The following is a 21854-nucleotide window of genomic DNA, read 5'->3' on the forward strand; positions in this document are numbered from 1 at the left end:
AGACTAAGTAAGGGTTAAGGGGGAGAAAAGGAATGCTTAAGATATAGGAAATATAGATTATTTTTTCATGAAATTTGGATCAGAATTGCATTGCAAGACAGGGAGAAGGAAATAAGATGTGGATTGGGTGAAAGATATAGGAATGGCAGGGAATGGGAGGAACATTATTTTTCTGAAATGAGAGCTAATAGGCAGATGGTGGTGAGGATTAAGTCCATAGGTAGAGGGGTGAGAGAGGCGCCATGTATCTCTGGGGCCTTTGATATAAACTATTTCATGTCCATATTGGACGCCCTCAGGCCTTTGTTCTACCTATGCCTTTCATCCCCACAATCCACAGGAGAAGGTGAAAATGGAAGTCCTGGTCACCTATTCTTTTTCAGTCCCCAATGTGCTCTGTCTTTTCTCACTCTTCACTTTGGATTTTTAAAAATTTTTCCTGTCCTGGTTTCCATCCTTATGCAATTTGGATCCCATAATTATTTGCTTAAATTTCTTTCCACACTCTTAATTCCTTGCCTTTTGATCCTTTCATCTAGCTATCAAGTTCTAAACCTGAATCAATCCTACCATCCATTTCCTCCTACACCTAACCTATGAGCATTGCTGGGGGAAACTGTATAAATGTGCATGCTACTGTTACTAAAATTCATATTTTAAAATTTCAGTGGGGCCTTTTGGACTTGCCTTTGTTCTGCTTCCTATTCCATCACTTGCAGAAGCTTTTCTGATATTTTATGTACCTTAGTCTACCTTTCTTGATTGCTGAGAAAGCTAAGGTGGTCTGTCAAGTGAGAATTCCTCTCAATTTCAGCCTAAAGCCAACCTACCACTTTGTTTTAGTCACTCTTCTATTTTTGGTTCCCTAAATACAGAATGCACACAAGTCTAGACTCCTTGAAATAATCACTTCCTCTCACTATCTTTCTGTGGCAGCATAAAATACCAGTATCCTCACTGTGTCCTCAACACACCATGTTGATCAGGCTGCTGTGTATGCTGTTCCTTCTGCCACTCTATTTCCTCCTAAAGTTAGACTTAAAAAACAAACAAAAACTTTGCTAAAGAAATCTCTTCCATTTCTCCTAACTCCCCTCAATGGAAAAAGGAAAAAAAAAAAACACTTAAATTCTTCTTACTTTCCTCCTCTTCCTCCTCCTCCTCCTCCTCCTCCTCCTCCTCCTTCTTCTTATTTGTATTACTGCAATTTTTACACGGCATGGTAATTATCTATAAAGGTAATTTGAAGAACAAATTTGGTGTGAAGGGACTGGTAGGAACAAGAATTATAACAACTGAGTGAGAAGTCAAAGTAGGATTATGAGGAAGGTTTTTCATTCATTAAACAAATAACCAACATATTAACAACATATTTAGTATGTACACCAAGGGTTGGAGAGAAACAAGTGGGTAGGCTGTAGGTTGGGACAGGTATGGCAATCAAACTGATGAGACATTAAATTATATCTAGATCTTGAAGAAAAGTTGGAATGTGAATCAACTAAAAGAAGCTTGAAGGAGAGTTAGGGAAAGAATAGGTTACAAGGAAACAAACAAATACATATTTGGCTAATATCAGCTGACTGGTCCTGGCTAAAAATAAAGGTTTAGGAACACTGGTATTAGGAGACAAAACTGAAAGCTCAATCACAGACTCCTGGAATTAGAAAAGACCTTAATAATCACCTAAGTGACCCATCTTCCTAATAAAGAATGTTCTCTCTCTCTCTCTCTCTCTCTCTCTCTCTCTCTCTCTCTTTTAAAATAGGATATTGCTAAGTTGCTGAGGGTCTGAGTAGCTGAGGCTGGTCTCAAACTGCAATCCTCCTGCCTCAGTCAAGGTGCTGGGATTACAGGCATGGTGCCTAAGTAAGAATGACATCCCTGACAAATGGACAAGGCCATTCAATTGGTAGTAGCACTGAGGTAGCCTATTCATTATTGTACTCTTCTAAATGTTGAAAATTACTTGTTCTAATATTAACTGTACAGAAACATGCCTCCTTTAATGTCTCCCTACCAGTCCTGGTTCTGACTTCTGATGTACCCAGCATAACTCTATGTCCTCTTTATGGGCCAGTTTTTCAAATATCTTTGTTATGTGCAGCCTTGAACAAATCATTTTCTGAGGATCAGCTTTCTCAACTCTAAAAAAAAGGTGTACAGAAGCTAATTGTCTCCTGATATCTGCTGTCCCCTCCATTTATTATAATTAAATTTTTTTCTAGGTATATGGAACCCAGCAATGATTACATTTTTTATCCTTCTGGAAAATTGAATGTGATATTCTGCTTATGTTCTGGTCAATGGACTGTGAGCAGAAGAGACCTGCTCATCCCCTTTCCTCATTCCCAAAGGTTGGGGCTAGAATTTGGATGTGATTAGCCAACTTAATTTGTGATTAGCCAACTTATTCACTGTGGATGAGCACAATACCCTGAAAACAAGATAAAAAGAGACCAGGCCCCTGACAATTTGACAAGGCAGAACTACCATGCCAGTTTGGACTTTATATGAGAGAAATAAACTTCTATTTTGTTTAAGCTACTTGTTACTTTTTAAAAATAAATGTGTTATGACACAAGAACATATTGTCCAAATTTGTTGTTCTCTTCTCTCTGTGGTCACCTGAAATTTTGCTTCAGGACCTAAGCTTGCTTTTTAATACTCAAAATATTTTTTTGAAATATTTACTTTTTAGTTGTAGATGGACACAGTATGTTTATCTTATTTTATGTGGTGCTGAGGATTGAATCCAGGGCCTCACATGTGCGAGGCGAGAGCTCTATCACTGAGCCACAACCCCAGCCCTTAATACTCAAACTATAAGGAAGAAAAAAAAAAGAATTATTGTTCAATTGCACCATGGCATGGCACATGTAACATAGGGAACATAACCCTTAGAGTCATAGTGGGTAAAAAGAGCACAGGGTCTTCCTCACCACTCCACTCAGAGAGCACAAGTCCACAGTCAGCATGAAATGAGAGACACCAATTATTATTTCTTGAGTTACTTTGTCCTTAGTTTCCTGGTAACTGTTAAAACATGCACATCTTGCTCCACAGGTATAATTCTAGAATTTAAAGATATGTATTGTTGTGCAACATGATCCTTAAAAACATAAACCAACAACTTCATCGTAAATTTATGTATAATACTAACAGGGATATGCATATACTCTATGTTTTTACTATTTTGGTTTTGTGGGTGTTTCTCATTATTTTCAAGGGTAACTTTGACAATTCATGATTCCTGTTTGTCTTGTATGTGGGGGGATGTACTGGGGATAAAACCCAGCGCTTCATGCTTACAAGACAAGCATTCTACTACTGAGTTACAACCCAACAATTCATGATATTTTTTCTTGACTCTATAAACTTTGACAATTACAACTCAATTATAACGAAATACAGGAAGTAAACAACTAAAAAATACGTCAGATGATATCATATCCTGAAAACTTCAGGTATAAAAGTGGTTTTAGATGTCATCTAAATCAAGAAGAATCTGTATCAGCCAGGATAGGGTCCATTATGCTTCAGTTAATATGCAACCCCCAAATTCTGATGGTTCAAAAAACATCCAAGGGTTTGTTTCTGTTTATCTAATGTCTAGTGGAGGTCACCTGAGGTTCTGCACCATACCATATTCATTTGGTGACCAGGTTGGCCACACATGGACAACTGTTTGTGGTAAAGAAAAAGAGACACAGCAAATTGCATCATTTCTCTTAAACCTTCTGTCCAGAAATGGCAGATATCACTTTTGCTCACATCTCATTGGTCAGAGAAAGTTATATGATCACTTCTGAGTTCCACAGGTATTTAATCTGCTGCAGAGAGAGGGGAACAGAATACTTAGCAAATTTGTAAATATTCTGGGATGGGGCGGTAGCTCAGTGATAGAGCACTTGCCTCAAATTTGCAAGGCACTGGGTTCAATCCTTGGCACAACATAAAAATAAATACATTAAAAGATATTGTGTCCATTTACAACTAAAAAAGTGTTAAAAAAATAAAAACTTCCAAAGATTCTCTCTTCAACATTTCCCAAAACAGTCATTCAGTCAGTGCTTAGGACTCCACCATGCTCTCAAAGAAACCCATTCGATGTCGAGTCAGTACAAAGCATTGGGAAGTGCTCCTTTAGGTTGATTACAAATCTACTCCCCTGGAACTCCCTCCTATTGGTCTTCATTTTGTGCTCTTGTGACAGTAAAGTCAGATCTACTTCTTTTCTTTTTCTTTTTCTTTTTTTAACTTTATTTTATTTTCTTTATTTATATGTGGTGCTGAGGATCGAACCCAGGGCCTTCCATGTGCGAGATGACGGCTCTACTGCTGAGCCATAACCTCAGCCCCAGATCTACTTATTTTCTATGAGGCAGTTCCTCAACTCTCTAGTACTTCAATTATCTCTCATGTAATACGATGCATGGTCTTTTATGAATATTTTTCTTTTTCTAAACCCCTATTCTGATAATAAATTTCCTTAACATTAAAAAAATTAAAAATGTGTTATGACATATCTCCTAATCCAAGAAGAGTAGCAATGGTTCTTTACTTCTGTTAAACGGGTTTTGTGAGAATTGAGTAAAATTAGTTTTGTAAAATATACATGCATATATATGCATATATAGTATATATATGCTAGACTATATGTGCACATTTTATTTTATATACTAAAAAGCATATATATATATATATATATATATATTTATATGTGTGTGTGTGTGTGTGTGTGTGTGTGTGTATTTTCAATTCTCAGCATTTGAAAATCTTCATCTCTCCCCCACTCTCTTATACTGAGGAACTGAATTCAGCTGTATGTTACAACTGAGCCACATGCCAGCCCTTTATAAAATTTTGAGTCCTCTCCAAGTTGCCCAAAGTTGTTTTGAATTTGAGATTCTCCTGCCTTATGTGCATGGCTTACTGTTATAATGGTGAATATTAACTAGTGGCATAAAATGGTATTAGCAAAAGTTTTGCAAGGCATGAATACCTAGTAATGAAATTGAATTTTGCAAACTTAGACCTAGAAAGCCATAGCTTAAAAAAATAGAGTATATGCATGAGTATTATGTTTCTTATCTTTTATATATGATTATTTTGAGGCAAATGTAAATGGTCCAGTTCTACTAATCCAATTAGTGGTATCACATATTGGAACCAATTTCCTATAACTAACAATCAGGAAAACTCATACTACATAGACTTATGTGTTTGTTTTCTAAAACATAAAGCTGAGGAAGCATACAACCCAAAACGTAAGAACCATTAAAGTCTAGTGATTAAAAATGGACCCTGGAGCCTGCCTGCCTCCTGGCTCTGCACTTACTACCTGACTAACTTTCAATATATCTTTGTGTTTCTATTTCTTCAGGTATAAAATCAGAGTAATAATAACACCAATGGTAAATATAGCAATAGTAATGAGAAAATTATAGTACTTCCTCATAGGATTATTTTGAGGAGTAACGTAAAGAATTAAAAATATATTAGGAGCTGGCGGAGCCTAGCGCAGCCTGAGGGCGGACTGGGAGCACTCAGGCCGCTGGTGCCAACTGCGACCCTTGGCTGGCTGGTGCCCAATTTCGGGGCATGCTTCCAGGAACCGGCGGGGTCGCGAGGTTTAGACCAGCCAGGCGGCAGGCTTGACACAGCTGCCCGCAGAGATGGCGTTGGTATGGCGGTGGGACCCCGTACCCAAGCCAAGAGGATGGCCACGGTGTTCATGTGCAGCGTGGAGGACCTACTGTTCACCAGCAGCCCTTTCATGTGGAACCTGACAGTGTACAAGCTCTGGAGATGGTCTACGGAGTGGCTGTTGGCTTGCCACCAGGTGCTGCGGACGTAGGCAGGCTGCGGATGTATACCAGATGACAGAGGACAGGCACTGCCAGGTGCACCTCCTGGATGACAGAAGGCTGGAGCTGCTGATTCAGCCCAAACTACTGTCAAGAGAGCTGCTGGATCTGCTGGCTTCACACTTCAACCTGAAACAAAAGAGTACTTTTTGTTCATAGATGACACTGGTCAGCAGAAATGGCTGCAGTTGGACCACCGAGTTCTGGACCATGACCTGCCCAAGAAGCCGGGCCCAGCCGCCTTGCACCTTGCCATCAGAATCCGCACATCGGAGACACCACTCCTTTCTCTGGGGCGTGGACCAGAGTAAGAGGAACACAGAGAGCAGAGCAGCTGGCCCCAGCGCCAAGCCTGGGATCCACCTATGCTCAGGCAGAAGCAGGCACCAGGACAGGTCACCGAGAGGTGGGACTGCTTGCTGGAACCCCAAGAGGCAGAGTGGGACTTCAGAAGCCAGGTGAACGCAGAACCTCATTCTGAGAGGAATGAGCCACGAATCCACTAGTGCTGGGCCATCCGTCTTCCTGGACTCTCAAAGACCAGCAAGAGACCAGGTCTCGCGGACAGGCCCTCTACCTGCGATACCATTCCTAACTTGGTCACCTAGTGTACTTGGCTCACTTGTCCCCTCTGTGTGGCTGCATCTGATGGACTTCAGCTGGGCGGCAATGTCCCTCTTGACCCATAAGCTGGGTTGACTACATCCATCTCCCTGGTCCCACAGCACTGTGTGCAAGTCACATTTCACTGAGATGGTGGCTGCAGGAAGGCTCTGGATGTGAGCTCGGAGGTCTGACAGGCCCCAGTTTGAGTCACAGCTCCAACACTGCCTAGCTGTGTGGCATGGAGAAGTTGACCTGACATCTCTGTGACCAGCTTTCTCATGTAGGGTCTATAATTTCCTTTCTACCATATCTGCTTTTGCTGATGATTAAAGGAAGTGACCCCTGTGGAGCACTCGGTTGCCTCAGCACATAGATACCCTCTGTTAACTGGGTTCTTTGGTCACCAACAGCCACTGCTTGTGACTAACATAAACACAACTTAAAGAAAACTAAACTGATCAGGCATGGAAGAGATGAAAAGATGAGATCAGCAGAAACAAGTGGCCGATTCCATTGGGGTCCTGCTGGCCGAACAAACAGACTTCGCACTCTCTGACCCCTGGTCATTCTGTTAGTATCCCACCTGAGGGAGTCTGGTCTGGCTTGGTGGCAACCCAGCTAGGAGGTGTGCTGAGCAGGTGTTTGCTCTTCTGCCCCACTCCTGCACTGGGACAGCTTCAAGCCACATGCACCCAGTGAGTCCTGCGGCCTCTGCACCTGTGACCTGCAGGCCAGAGCAGCCTGACTGAGTCAACCTCAGAGTCCCAGAAGGAAGGGACTTAAAAAGGAAGCATTGGAGACAGAGAAAATATGCACAACAAAATCTATGGACCTCATAGTATTGGTCTGACCCTTCTCTGTTAGAGATCCATGAAGTTCCTGCTGGAGGACAGCATGTACCATGGTGTCTCCTCAATGTCTGCACATCTACTGTCCTTTGTGACCCTTGGTCTTCAGGTAAAGTACATCTGTCTTCTCTATGAGGTCAGTGTGACGTAGCTGGACACATTTTTGTTCCTAAAAGACCATAAGTTAGTTAACCGCTTTGCAAGTAGAGTGGATCATTTGCATTAGACATTTTCTGTAATTCTTTGTTCTTTAATTATAAAATGGGAACTAAATCAGGTGGAGGATTCCTGTTCCATGCCTACCTCATAGAAGGCTCCAGAGAAAAGTCTGCTGTTACCTTTGCGGTATCGATGTCATCATTACTATAGATTCCTAACATCCTTCCCAATGTCTGGTGCCTAATAGGTATTCAAAAGGTGTTTAATGAATGAGCAATTTGTACTTTTATACATACACATGATTATATACATGTTATTTAATTGAAATATATATATATATATATATATATATATATATATATATATATATTAGGAAAGTGCTCAGATAAGTGTTAGCTACTAGTAGATCATAGTTATTATAATAATCTGAATTGATGATTCCATTTCCAGTGGGGATATAAAGAGTTCTTCTTATATCTTTATTTATATTAATATATAGTTGACACACAAAAGTTGTGCACTCAATTATATATTTATTTCATAATGTGTTATTACATGGTATACAATGATGTTTTGATATATGTGTACATTGTGAAATGGTTCAATTAAATTAATAATTTCACCAATTCACTTGCTTTTTGTTGTCATAACATTTATCATCCACTCTCAGCAATTTCTAAATGTACATTAACTCTAATAATTATGATCTACAATATATCTCTGGGACTTATTCATTCTAACAGAAATTAGAAATTCCCCATACCTTCCACCCCTATGCTCTGGAGACCACCATTCTATTCTCTGCTTCCACAAGTTGGCCTTTTTCATGTTACACATATGCACTGTCTATGCCTGGCTTATATCATTTAGCATTATGTCCTCCAGTTTCATCCACTTTGTCACAAATGACAGGATTTATTTCTTTTTAAAGATTGAATTTTATTTCATTGGGTATACCACATTTTAAATATTCATTCATCTGTTACAGACAGGTTGTTTCAGTGTCTTGGCAATTGTGAATAATGTTGCAATGAACGTGGGAGTGCAGACTTCTCTTCAGCACACTGATTTAATAGCCTTTGGCTATAGACCCAGAAGAGCAATTGCTGGAACCAGGGTGTAAACAATTATCTGCCACATGGTCAAACAGCATTTTCTAAAATTGGTTATTTTTGATATTTAATACTTATTAGTGTTTTTTCCATCATCAAAACTCAGTTTAATGCAAAAGGGTAAACTGGAAGTATATGTCAAAGGTTTTAAAAGCATGCATGCAATACTGGATATTTCCATTTCTAAGTGTTAATCCTAAATAATCATGGACCAAATTGGGCTATATGGATGCTTATGGATGTTTATTTATAAAAATATTAATTACAAAGGAAAAAAAAAGTTGGGGACGTGGACCAGAGGTAGAGGTCCAATACCCAGCATCTCAAAACAACAAGAATCTGACTGCTACAAAAAGATTGATACAATAAATCATGGAAATTAATAAAATAGATTGATATGCATCTATTTAAAACATTTTCATTTTCATTAGCACATTATAATTATACATAATAGTGGAGTTTATTCTGATACAATCATACATGACTAGAATGCTATTTGCTCCATTTCAGTCCCAGATACTTCCTCTTTCCCTCCCCTCTTCCCTGTCTCTATTCCCTTCCTCAACTCTACTGATCTTTCTCCTATGTATTTATTGTTTTTTTAAATTGGTGCTTTATAGGTATACATGAAGGTGGAATTCATCATGGTACAATCATATATTTACAGATCATAAATTTGGTCAATTTACTCTGCATCCTCCCCTTTACAGTCCATCCTCCTTCCCCTTCAATCCTCCTCTTCTACTACTTTGGTCTCCCTTCAATTTGCATGGGGCCCCTGCGTTTTCCCCCTTATTTTGCTCTAGCTTCAGCATATGAGAGAAAACATTTGCCCTTGATTTTCTGAGTCTTGTTTACTTCACAAATGTCATGATTTTATCCCTCTTTTTGGCTGAGTAGAATTCCATTATATATATTACATTTTCTTTATCTTTTCATCTGTTGATGTGCAACTAGACTGGATCCATTACTCTGCTATTGTGCACTGCATTGCTATAAACACTGGTATGCATGGATTGCTATAGTATGCTAATTTTAGAGCACTTTAACATTTAATATTTAATGATATAGAAGTAAAAAATGTATTAAGTTCATTATGATCTCTTTTAAAATAATCTGATGATTGTGGAGGGGTTGTGCATATACATCTATGTACGTATGTATATGTGGGGATTGATAGAGTTTCCTAAGTCATACACCAAAATATCAGTAATACTGTTTCTGGATTGTTCATTTATGGGCAATTTTTGTTCTTTTCTTTTTGCTTTTCAAAGTTTTCCACATGAATCATATTACTTTTTAAGTATGGAAAAAATAGTAAAAAGAAATAAACAATGCAGTGAGTTAAAATCTTGAAAACAAGGAGGGGACACGAGGGTAGGAATGATGGTGGAATGAGTTAGACATGATTACCCTAAGTAAATGTACAAAGACATGAACAGTGTGAAATACTTTGTGTACAATCAATGACTTGAAAAATTGTGCTCTATATGTGTCATATGAAATAAACTGCATTCTGCCATCATGTATACCAAATTAGAATAAATAATTTAGTTAAAATAATAAACAAATATTTGTTATACAAATTAAACAAATAAAATCTTGAAAACATAAAGACATTCTTTGACAAAAAAAGAGAGGAATCTTTTTAGCTTGTTTACAAACTAAAAGATCTAATAAACAGAAGTGCTCAATAGCTTCCAGGACACTCCCTGAATTCATATGAGTTTTTGCCAAAAACTCATGTGAAATCTGAAAAATTACTTTACCAATTATCACCCACCCACTCACACAGGTGAAGAAATAGGAAAAAATGGCTTAAAATATGTAGAAAAAGTTTCTTCCTTTATTTAAACAGAACAAAATTAAATTTATCCTGACAGTCTTAATAAAACTTCAAGAGTGATTTAAATGTTTACAAAAGAAGAACTCTAAAAAGATTCAAAAAATATAATATTTTGTCTAAGAGATATTTGAAAATATTTTATTATGCAAGAATTTGGCTTCAGCTGAATAGACCAATATAATTGTACAAGATATTTTCCAAATGTTATGATAATTGTGGTTATGTAAAATCTAACCATTTACCCTGACCATTTTAATAACAATTATAGTTGGATATGGTGGCTCTCCCCTGTAATCCCAACGACTGGTGGTGTGGAGGGTTATGGTAGGAGGATCTCAAGTCCAAATCAGACTCAGCATTTAGTGAGGCTCTAAGCAACTTAAAAAGACCCTGTCCCAAAATAAAACATAAAAATGACTGGGTGCCGCAGTCTCTGGCTGGGCACAAGATCACGAGCCACTCAAACAGGAACAAACTTTATTTGAAAAAACCGCCAATAACACGTCCGTGCCTGGGAAGCTTTCCGATCCACCCACGCGGCGTTCCGCCGGTTCCTTCCCGGAACTCCAGCGCAAGCGCCTCCCCCGGAATTCCCTCCTACTGCACTTTCCCAACCAATGGGAACTCTCCAGGAGTCCCGCAGCAGGAGTCCGGTATCCATATGAATGTAATTTTTAACATAATCATATCATCTCAATGGCTAGCTGGCATCACCTTTCAATCAAAAATGCCATGCATCATATTAATTGGCTGTGGCTCCCAGCAACTGGGGATGAGGCTCAGTGGTTAATCACCCCTGGGTTTAATTCCCAGTACCAAAATCATAATAACAACATCATTCATTACAAATGAATACCTTTTAGTCTTATTTCTTTTTAACCTCTTCACTGAGCAAACATTCCCTGGAGAAACTGGATCCTTCTAAAATTAATTTTCACTAACAATCACTAAAAGGCCAAAACAGTATAACGAAAACCTAAATGAAAAATAAGCAGGTTTGTATGGCCCCCGTAGACTAGATTTTAAGAAACACATATATCACAATAAATGTGACTCAACTGCTTATCAAACTCACTGTCACCTCCAATGTATCATGTTATCAGCTTAAGTCTTCATATCTTCTACCACATATACAATATTCCCCTTAAACAAAACAAAGAATTGTCTGGACTTCCCTATTTCTCTCCTGGCATCAAGGGATCTATCACAGCATTTTCATTTATCAGTCACTCATATAAGAAACTTGAGTCCAGGATCTCATTAGCTCCTGCCTGCATTATTTTAATTGGCTCCTAATTTGTCTCCTTATCTCATCTATTATCACTTGAATTCAAAAGCATTATCCTGCCAGGAAGCTCAAATATCACTTTAATCATACTACAACTTAGTTCAAGAATCCTAGCATGAATTTTATCCTATGAGCAGTGGAAAGCAAACTATAATTGCATTCAAAGGCTTTTTCTAATCTTCTGCTTTTTTTCCATATGAACTCTGTGGAATCAGGATGATCTAGAACCAATTCTATGAGTGTCTTGCTCAAGCTGTCCTCCCACCTCACTTTCTTGTCAATAAAAATTCATCCTCCCAGCATGCTCAACTGAAATGCAAATATAATTTTAAGTAACCAGTACAGCTGTAAATGAACCCTTTTCCTTTATAATTTCAACAACCCTCACATATTGTCTGACCCATGGACAGGGCAGCAAGTCAAATAATTATAATTATTATTTTTATTAACTTGAGGTAATTTTTTGTGGACCCTTTATTTGTTGTACTTCTCACAGTTCCTAACAGCTAGAAACTGGTAAATGCACAATTAATATTTGGTGAAAAATGAAGTATCTGCATGTTTAGGTTTTATACAAAGCCAAGTGTGTGGTGTGTGTGTATATGTGTGTGTAAAAGACAGAGAATTTTCTACATATCTCCAAGACTTTTCTCTAACAAACAAATATTATTTCACATTAGTTCATGTATGGGGATTCCCAAGACCATCCCTGGGTTTGGTGATTCCTCAGGAGAACTCACAGGACTCAGCATATAGTTGTATTATGGCTACGATTTATTACAGCAACAAGATACAAAGCAGACTCAGGCAAATTTCTTTAGCATCAAATTGTGACATGTGTTGTCTACTAGGAAAACTCATTAGAGTCTCAGTGCTGAAGGTTTTTTATAGGTTGGTTACTTTAGCACCCTTTGCTTAATTTGGACCCAAATGCATGACTCTCAGTGGTGTTTATCAAGAATCACACTTTGTGCAGTCTAGGTACATTGAGCAGCTTGTATCATTTAGATGAAGTTTTATATCAGGTATAAAACTATTTACCACTCAGGTTCCCAGACACTAGCCAAGAACAACCTGGTAAACCTTTCTAAAGACAGCAGTCTTGAGTGTGCTTTATTATATCTTTTACATATTATTGATTTCACATTTATATTGGAGAAATGTCACAGTGTTTAATGTTTCTGATTTAAAAGGGTTGCACAAATGGATTTTTAGAAATTAAAACCTAGCATTTAATCACAGTTGCATTCCTAGACTGACATCCACTAGGTAAGAGTTATGCAATTTTGAAATAATTTACTTACCACTGGTATTTCATGATTTCTTTTTTCCTTTGTAAAATGAAGAATGTTTCTTAAATCAACATTTTTGTACTTGTCAGGAAAAAGGAATTAACTTAACATCTAAAGCAAGAAGACCTTTTCAAATCAGTTTTTCATCTCATCTTTAAGTGCCAACTAGATGCCAAAGCACTGTTGGGCACATCTTAGGCACATTAGCTTACTAAATCCTCAAAATCGCCTCAAGTGTCAGTGACTGTTTCAATTTTACAGATTTTTCACTTTGAGAGCCTAAGTAACCACAGTCAGATCTACCATGGTGGAACTGGGATTAGGCTTAAACCTACCTCATTCCAAACTCTTGTTCTTAGCTTTATGCTAACTCTCTCTACCTAACTTCAAAGGCACATACTTCTTATTTTGAATCATTTCCCTCAAATTATGTTTCTTTGTTTGTTTGGCTGTATCAAGCACTATTCTTTTTTTTCATAAATACAAATTTTGTAATGATAAGAACTGAGGAGGAGGGGTGGGGCTGTAGTTCAGTGGCAGAGTACTTACCTAGCCTGTGTGAGGCACTGGGTTCAATCCTTAGCACCACATAAAAATAAACAAAGGCATTCTGTCTATCTACAACTACAAAAATAAACAAAAAATAAATAAAAAAGAATTGAGGATGAAGAGGGGGGGATAAATCAAGAATCAGAGTTTTCTCATTCTCTGCTCAGCCTAAAAGATTTAAAAAAGAAAAAAAAAACAAGCAATATGCTTACCTGTGTTTACCTTGTTTAAATCCAGATTTTAGTTGGAAGAGAAAGGGAGAAGCTTATCACAGGATAGTTTTTCATTTCCAAGTCTTTCAGAGAACGAATCAAATGATACCCACTGCACATTAAAACCATTAGGAAGCTGCCTATTTAGAAACTCTTCAGCACAGAAACACTTTCCCCCTTTATCTGGCATCACCCTGTTTGACGTTACATCTGTATCAGAATCTCGGCATTACACATATCATCTGTGGGGACTTTGAATCATTTATTCATGAAATATGGATCCCTAGGCTTGCTGTGAGAATTAAATAGGATAGTATATTTCAGGAGGATTGTGAGTTCAAAGTCAGCCTCAGAAATGGTGAGGGGCTAAGCAACTCAGCCAGACCCTGATATAAATATAAAACACAAAATAGGGCTGGGGATGTGGCTCTGTGGTCCAGTATCCCTGAGTTCAAGCCCTGGTATCCCCCCAAAAAAAAAAATTATATTCAAAAGGCCTAGTGGACATGTTTGCCTGCAATGACTAAATAACTGACTTAAGAAGGTAGCCAGCAAGTGTCCTCATCACCAGGTGTCACCATTAGGCCAGGAGTACTCACCTAACTGCTCCAGGAAGTGGGGTAGAACCTAGGAGCAAAACAAGACTGTCACTTTCACCTACAGTACATTCAGAATTGATATAGACTTTTCCATACCTTGGGAGCTCGTATTATACACACACACACACACACACAAACACACACACACACACACACACACACACACACACACATATATATATATATATATATATATATATTATTTGCACCATTCATTATTCTCTTACAGGTGTGCTAAAAATTATGTACTATAATTAATTAGCTGAATATACTCAGATTCGTTACCAAATTTAATTTTTAAAATTATCCTCAGTGGACTATTTATTAATTTTGAGAATCAGTAGTGCTTTACACATCCTTTGGTTTAGCCAACCAGACATTATCAGCTCCCATAGACTTCAATATTGCCACAGTGGACAATTTTCTGGATCCAATTCCACAATGCATTGACATTATTTCCTTTACAATTTTAATGGGATGACAGATAAAAAAAGAAAGTACAATTTCTTTTAGTGTAAAAATAAAGTCTGTGACCACTAAATGTGGGTTAAACAAAGATTATTAACCCTTCTTCCTGACTTCAAGAACCCAAAAATTCAGTTATAAACTTTTTGTTGTCTATTTTCTTGGAAAGAAAAAAACACCCTAGGTCAAATCTGTCAATCTGTGAACAACCCTGAAATTATTCAAGGAACATTGCCACATCTGGCTGCATTCTGGAACCTACTAATGTCTCTCCCAGAGAGTGCCCAGGGCACACAGGGAGAGGCTCATTTCAAAATGAGCACAGAGTTTGGGATACCCTCCTGGTCCTAAGTCCCCCACATTGAAACTCACAGTGTTCACTTCAAGCCAGGTAATTTAATGAGCATTAGCTTGGAGCTTGAGATGCAATCTACAGTCTCATGGATTGTTGCCTCATCTCCTAGGAACACTTGCCTTAAGTTAAGGCAGACCTGGCCTACCTCAGCCTCAATCTGGGCCCGCAAAACCCCTCCTAGCCCACTAAGCACAGGCTGTTCACTGTGGGCTTCTTGGAACTCGGGATCTTTTTTGTTTTTAACAACAGCTCCAATTCCACTTTGTATTATGCAAATGTGGAAATGTCTTAAGGGAAACAAGAAGCGTCCTCTCTCTCCCTTTGGCCATCGCTCCCATTCCTAGAGAATTGGGAGGAAAGAGCTGACACCAGGAACCTTTTGGAGCCAGAAACACAGAAGCCAAGGCCAACCTAGATAAACCCATTTGCGAAGCACTTTGTGCTGATGGATACATTCCTGACTGGTTTCAGACGGCTCCCTGGAGGACAGGGAGCTCAGGAGGCTGGCTGCCCAGCTGGAAAGAAGGGGCAAAGGCAAGGGATGCTGTCCATGAACCAGCCAAGGCTGTGCAGGCCGGGCGTGCGCCTTACCTGCATGACTCCGCAGTGAAGCTGCGGAAGTCCAGCAGCAACATCTTGCAGAAGACGAACCCATTGATGAAGGGTCCCCAGGAGCTCCTTGAGCTCGAAGTCCTGAGCGGCCTGCGCGGACTGGCGCCACCGCCTTAACTCCTCTGAGCCCGGGATCCGCCCAGACCCATGGCCAGAGCCTCTAGGTGCTCTGGGGGTCGAGGCCGGGGGCGCTGCGGGCCTGCAGGGCCGGGACTGGGACCACCGCCTCCGACTCTGTGGGACCACCGCTGCCACCTCTTGAGGCAGCCCGGGCTGGAGCGCGGCGGCGGCTGCAGCCTGGACCACGGCCGCCTTTGGCAAGCGGTTGTGCTGCCCCTTGCCCAGGGAAAGGGAGCCCTTTAGGTGCGCACCTCGCTGCTGTCGCCACCCTCTGAGAGCTGCTAGAGGTTAGAGGTGAAGCTTGGAGTAAGGTCACTGTCTCCAACCATGGAACTGCACACCTATTCTACAGTTAAGTCCTAGCAAAGTCTAATTCTCAAACTGAGCATAAGGTTTCACAAGGGGCAACTAAATACAGGGTTGTAGGAAGAAAGGATGGAGGGTGAATAAAATACATGGGAGTGGAGAACAGGAGACAATATCTTAATTGCAATAAAGGCTTCTTTTCAAAACCCAATCAGGGTCCTGTAAAGGACAAAAGGTACAAAAATAACAAAAAAATCAACAGGCAACAGGAATAAAACCCACATGAATCACTGTGGCATCCAGTTTCTAGTCACAAAGAAAAAACTCCAGTCCATTTCTTATTTTTTTGGAAAAATTCCTGACATTACAGAACTAAACTGAAATGTATTAATAGTCCACTCTAACATTTCTGTGACAAACAGAAAAATTCATGAGCAAAAAAAAAAAAAGAGAAGCTTATAAAATTAAATATGGATCTCAGCATTAACAGCTGAACAGATTTTTTTTTTTTTAATTAAAAAATCAGGAGTGGATGATAGTGTGTAGAAACTGAAAATTTACAAACTATTTAAAACCTGGAATGGCTGACTATTCAGAAACTACACAGATGGATCATGGGTGGTGGTGAACAGCAGAAAGGGATTATGGATGAATCTGCACTGCTCTAGCTGCTCCCCATGCCACCAGTCTCCAAGGAAACCCTGACGTTGATTAGATACTGAGCCAGGCTAATGCTGGCAGCAGATTCAGGGAAGGATCAGTAGATCCTTCCACTGGGTTCACAATTTTGATCTGCATCCCAACAAAAGCAGGATTTCATTGATTTTGGCGCCTTGACGTGCAGCCAATCAAATCCTTTGGAATGGTGAGTTCATGAGAAGTAGTTTGAGCAGATGCAGCCAAACCTGCACTGAATCCGGTGTTGCCATGCATCATAGAAAAATGAGACTGTTGCATTGCCAACTGGTGCAGCTTGGTCAAATCTGGCTGTGGAATAGCATACTGTCCTTGAATGGTATAAGCCTCTAGAGAGTTCCTCCCGGTCAGGGTTGAGGCACATGGACTGGTGGTGTGGGGAAACCTCACACTGTCACTGCCTGTGCTGTACCTATACTGACCACCTGCAAAGATGAATGGAGAACTTGACGGCTTGGGCCAGTAGGGATTGTGGTAAAGCCCTTCGGGGGGCGGTCTCCAACATATGACCACGCAGATCTCTTTGACACACTCAATGATAGATTGCGCAATGCCAGCAATAGTGCTGGCCAAAGGCTGGTCTCTGGGGGTCTTGGCGGTGTGCGATGGGGATGGGGCATCTGTGGCTAGGGTGTTCTTGTAAGAGGTTTGACAGGGCATCCAAGGGCCATGCGTGGGGGATGCAGGCAGCGAGCTCTGGCCCTCTCTGGCCGCGCATTGGGCTGGAGTCTGTGTCCTGGACGCTGGAGGGAGCGCTTGGATGAATGTGGGATGGCGATGATCGCTCTGGCGCTGTATTGGGTTCAGGATTGCAGAAATGGCTGCTGGCCAATTGCTGTCCAGGGTCAGGACGGTCACAGGGTCAGCGGTGGTCCCAGAGGGGAGGCAGCTGCTGGCGGGGTGGGGGTCCTCTGGGAGGATGGAACCTTGGGATGGGCGCCCACAAGCGGTGGACGTCAGGATTGGGCACTAAGAGAACGCTGTGGTCCTTGGTGATCAATAAGCAGTTGGAGCAGGATGAGGACACTGCAGGAACTGAGGACCAGAGCAATACTCATGATATTTACGCGTTAACTTGACTTTTCCTTCTTGGTTTTCCAGTCTTCATGTTCGTCTTTCCCACAGGGATCTTTCTTGTAAGTGTGGTGACATTTTCTGAAATTTCATTCTGATGAGTACCTAGGTAAAGAAACTAACAAGTGCTGTTCCCTTTTTACTTTTTCTTTACACACTTCACCTCATCCAGGCCTTGGTTGATGACTACTTTGGGTGGGGAGGGGGGGCTAAAGATGCAGGGACACCCTCCTTGCCTTTCTTTCTGAGGGCCCCCTCTGTTGCATCTCTATCCTACCTCTTCTCTGTCCTTCCTTTGTTACTGTCCCTTCTGTTTCCATTCACCTTTTTTCAACCATGGCCTTAGGATGGCAAGTTAGGGTCTAAATTGGAATTGACAAGCTGGGAGATCCCAACTACTACAAGGAGAGTATGTCCCTGTGAGTATGTTGCCAGGATGCCTCAGGACCCTGATGTGATCAAAATTTGGTGTTCCAGAGGCGGCCAGGCTTCTGTGGAAACCAAGTGGAGCATAAATTTCCTTTTCTTTGAGTCAGACAGGTGCTGGTTTATCTCACTTTTTCACTACTGTCCCTGTCTTAGAGACCAAGGAGAGGGTTCCACACTGAGTCCTTTGGATCTTTGACATCCACTGAGTTCTACAGATGTTTTGGGGGAAGAGACAGTGTTAGGTGTTTTGTGAACATTCCAAGTTCATTTCTAAACAGCAGGCAGCTCTCTGTTCTATATCAGTTTTGTTTTTTTTCCTCTTTGGGTTCACTTCACCTCCTTATTTAGTTTGGGTGTAGGGGTCTCCCTCTTCATGAAAAAGAATTCAAAATTAGATGTGTGAAGGTGAGTATTTAGGATGAGTAAATAAGTCACAGCACATTATACCTGTGTGTCTTCAAGATTTAGATCCCCCCCCCCCAGTGTGTTCTTTAAGCAGTTTGCCAGAAATGCCTACTTAGAAATGCTTCCTTATTGTAAGAACTGTGCAAGTGAGGAATAGTGACACTTAAGCCTCATTAGGTTGACAATACCTATAGTTCTGGTCTCATGATTTTGATAAAACCTTTCAGACTGAATTTGAAGAAAGTCCAATGGGCCCAGGTAGAAAAGTTTCAGCCCACAAGTTGGCAGGATATTGAACTTTGGCTGAGTTGAAGAATCACTATTCAGTGAATGTGGGGTAACACCAGCCCCATCCACCTCTGGTAAATAGAACAACTTCTCAATTATTATGGCCTTCACCTCCCACCTGTAAAAGCCCTTGACCTAGGAATGTGGGCCTTTACAACTGCTCTTGGTCCCAGGGGGTTAGTACTACCATTGAACAAAGATGATTCCCAGAAGGGATTCTGGAAGGATTCTGATGCCTCTCTATCATAATTTATTCAGCATTCACTCTGAAAATTTATCAGGATCTCACTTTATGCAAGACAGACTCCCTGTAGAACCTTTCCATTTAATGAGTGGCAGAATACAATAACCAATTTTCAATGAAGGGAATGAAAAGGCATTTTGCAAGAAGTGATATTTTTATGTGTGAGCTTGAAAGTAAAGGCTAACTATAATAAGCAAAGAAGGAGGGGGGGCTTCCTGCACACAATTGCTGGTTATCTCTAATGTCTACCAGGATCTCACTGCTTTGACAGTGCAGCCATGTGTTCAGAGCCACTGAGGAATCTGAACGAGAGCTGTGTAGGTGGCCAGAATGTGCAGGTGTCTCAAATCAAGGCAGAATCACTTGATTTGAGATGACAAGTCACAGACAACAGCTGTGCTTTGAAGCTTTCATGGCTATTTAGTTTGCTGTTTCTTTTTAATTTTGATTCACCTTCATCATGGTGATGAGCCACACACATAAAGACAATTCATGTGTGTTAAGAAACCAGGGGATTGATAAAGGTTGGGAACACATTTTGGTCATTTCTGTGGAAAGTGGTATGTGTTTTATTAATTGTCTTTATGATTACGTGATAAGGAAATGAGCCACCTTGTTCATAGAGCAGATATTCAGTAATAATGCCTCCTTGGATAAGAGTTTTATTTTTCTTGAAGAAAGTTTCAAGGTGTGTTGCTGAGAAAGTTTCAAATGTCACAATCTTGCTTTTTATTTTATTTTTTTTTTTTGTGGTGCTACATATTGAACCAGTGCTTCAGGCATGCTAGGCAAACACTCTAGCACTGAACTACACTCTAGCCCCACAGTCTTCCTTTGAAAGGAAGAGGTAGGAGCTAATTAACATGTTTATAGAAGTGTTAGGGAAGGGTAAGTTTAGTTTCAACTTCAGGGTGTATGCAGACAGAACCTCCCATAATTTTACTTATAATATATTTCTCTAATATTCAATGAGTACCACCATGATGTCACATTTGTGCTTAGCATGTTAGATTGGTGTGTAATTGGCTGGCTTCCACAGAACATTCAGGGGACTCCAGGACTGGTTGAACCCTGAGTCACATATGTACTTTACTGGAGAGAAATGGGAAGGAGAGTGATGGGGCTTATGGGGATGATCTTGAGATAGCCCAGAGTAGATCTGAAGGTAGACTAAAAAAACAAAAACAAGTTTTCATTATGGGAAATTTCAAACGGTCATGAAAGTAGGCCCAAGAGTATTTGTACTCTGTGTATACAACCTCATTTTCAGAAAGTATCAACTCCTGAACAGTCTTTTACCTCTACTACCATTATAAATAATAATCCTTAAAAACAATTACACACAATTCACCAACATGGTTGTGTTCCTAAAACATCCTTTATTAATAGTAAAAAGGCAGCTGCCTTTTATAACCCTGAATTCAAGGATGGATAGTGTTAGGTTGTATGTTTAGGTGTGTGGTTCCTGTTCATTTTAGAATTGACTGAAATAAGGGTTGAGGTTCATCCCTCACAAGATGGATATCTGTTATTTCAGCACAATTTATTGAAAGACCACAGAATTACTTTGGCATCTCTGTCAGAAAAGGAACCTATTATGTGTCAGCCACTGACACTCTCATGGTGAACAAGACACTGGAAGGTAAATAACCCATCATCTGTTCCTATTGTATCCTGAAGCTCCATCTCCTAACCTGTGTTAGAGCAAAGGGCTAAACCAGGGTTTATGGTCTGGGGAGCATAACTCTGCTGGGAAGCCAGCTGGGGGGCCAGGAGCTAGTGAGTGGGTGTGAGGTTTCTTCCCTGGAAGGCCTGTCCATCTAAGGCAGTGGAAGATGGGGTAGAGGAGAAGGCGCTGAAGGAGGGAAGCCCCCATACCTGCACCTTGCAACAGGAAAGCTCTGTGCTCTCCAGCAGGGAGAAGAGGAGCCGCCACTAATGCCCACATGGGGAAGACTGCTCTGAGCCTCAGGTGGTGACTCTGAAGTTCAGGGTGAGGAGCAGGGATGGAGGGTACAGCAGGTGAGCCCCTTAGGTGGACAACCCTGGTGGGTTTCCTTCATCTTGCCTGGGTTTGTCCTTTGTACATGACTCCCCCTGACCTCCTGTGGCCAGAGCTTTGGCCTTCTGCTTGGAAGTGAGGAGGGGAGCCGTAGAGATGTGGACCCATCTGGTCAGAGGACAAGTGTTGAAAGGCTCACCCTGACATGGGGTGATGTGAATAACCACATTCTGCAAAAGGCAGCATCCTAAGTGTGGACCATTGTCAGATCACCAGGGTGATTTTGGGTTTGGGCCAATTTGTCTTCTCCCTCCTTGACATTGCCTCAGTACTAACTGCCTGGTTTCTCCTTAGGCACCTGAAGACCCCCCTAAAGATTATCTCAACAACCAACTGCCCACTGTCAGATTCTGACTGGAATTTTCTTTCCCAATATCCAAACACCAGACAGCTCAGACACTTGTAACTGAGGAGCAT

General features: G+C 40.6%; 1 pseudogene; it reads right to left on the bottom strand.

The window, feature by feature from the left end:
- Positions 1-16783: 16783 nt before the first annotated feature.
- On the bottom strand, positions 16784-21323 carry LOC143404286 (poly(rC)-binding protein 2 pseudogene; annotated as a pseudogene).
- Between the last annotated feature and the right edge of the window lie 531 nt (positions 21324-21854).

This window comes from Callospermophilus lateralis, chromosome 7 (assembly GCF_048772815.1).
Source record: "Callospermophilus lateralis isolate mCalLat2 chromosome 7, mCalLat2.hap1, whole genome shotgun sequence".
Taxonomy (NCBI): domain Eukaryota; kingdom Metazoa; phylum Chordata; class Mammalia; order Rodentia; family Sciuridae; genus Callospermophilus; species Callospermophilus lateralis.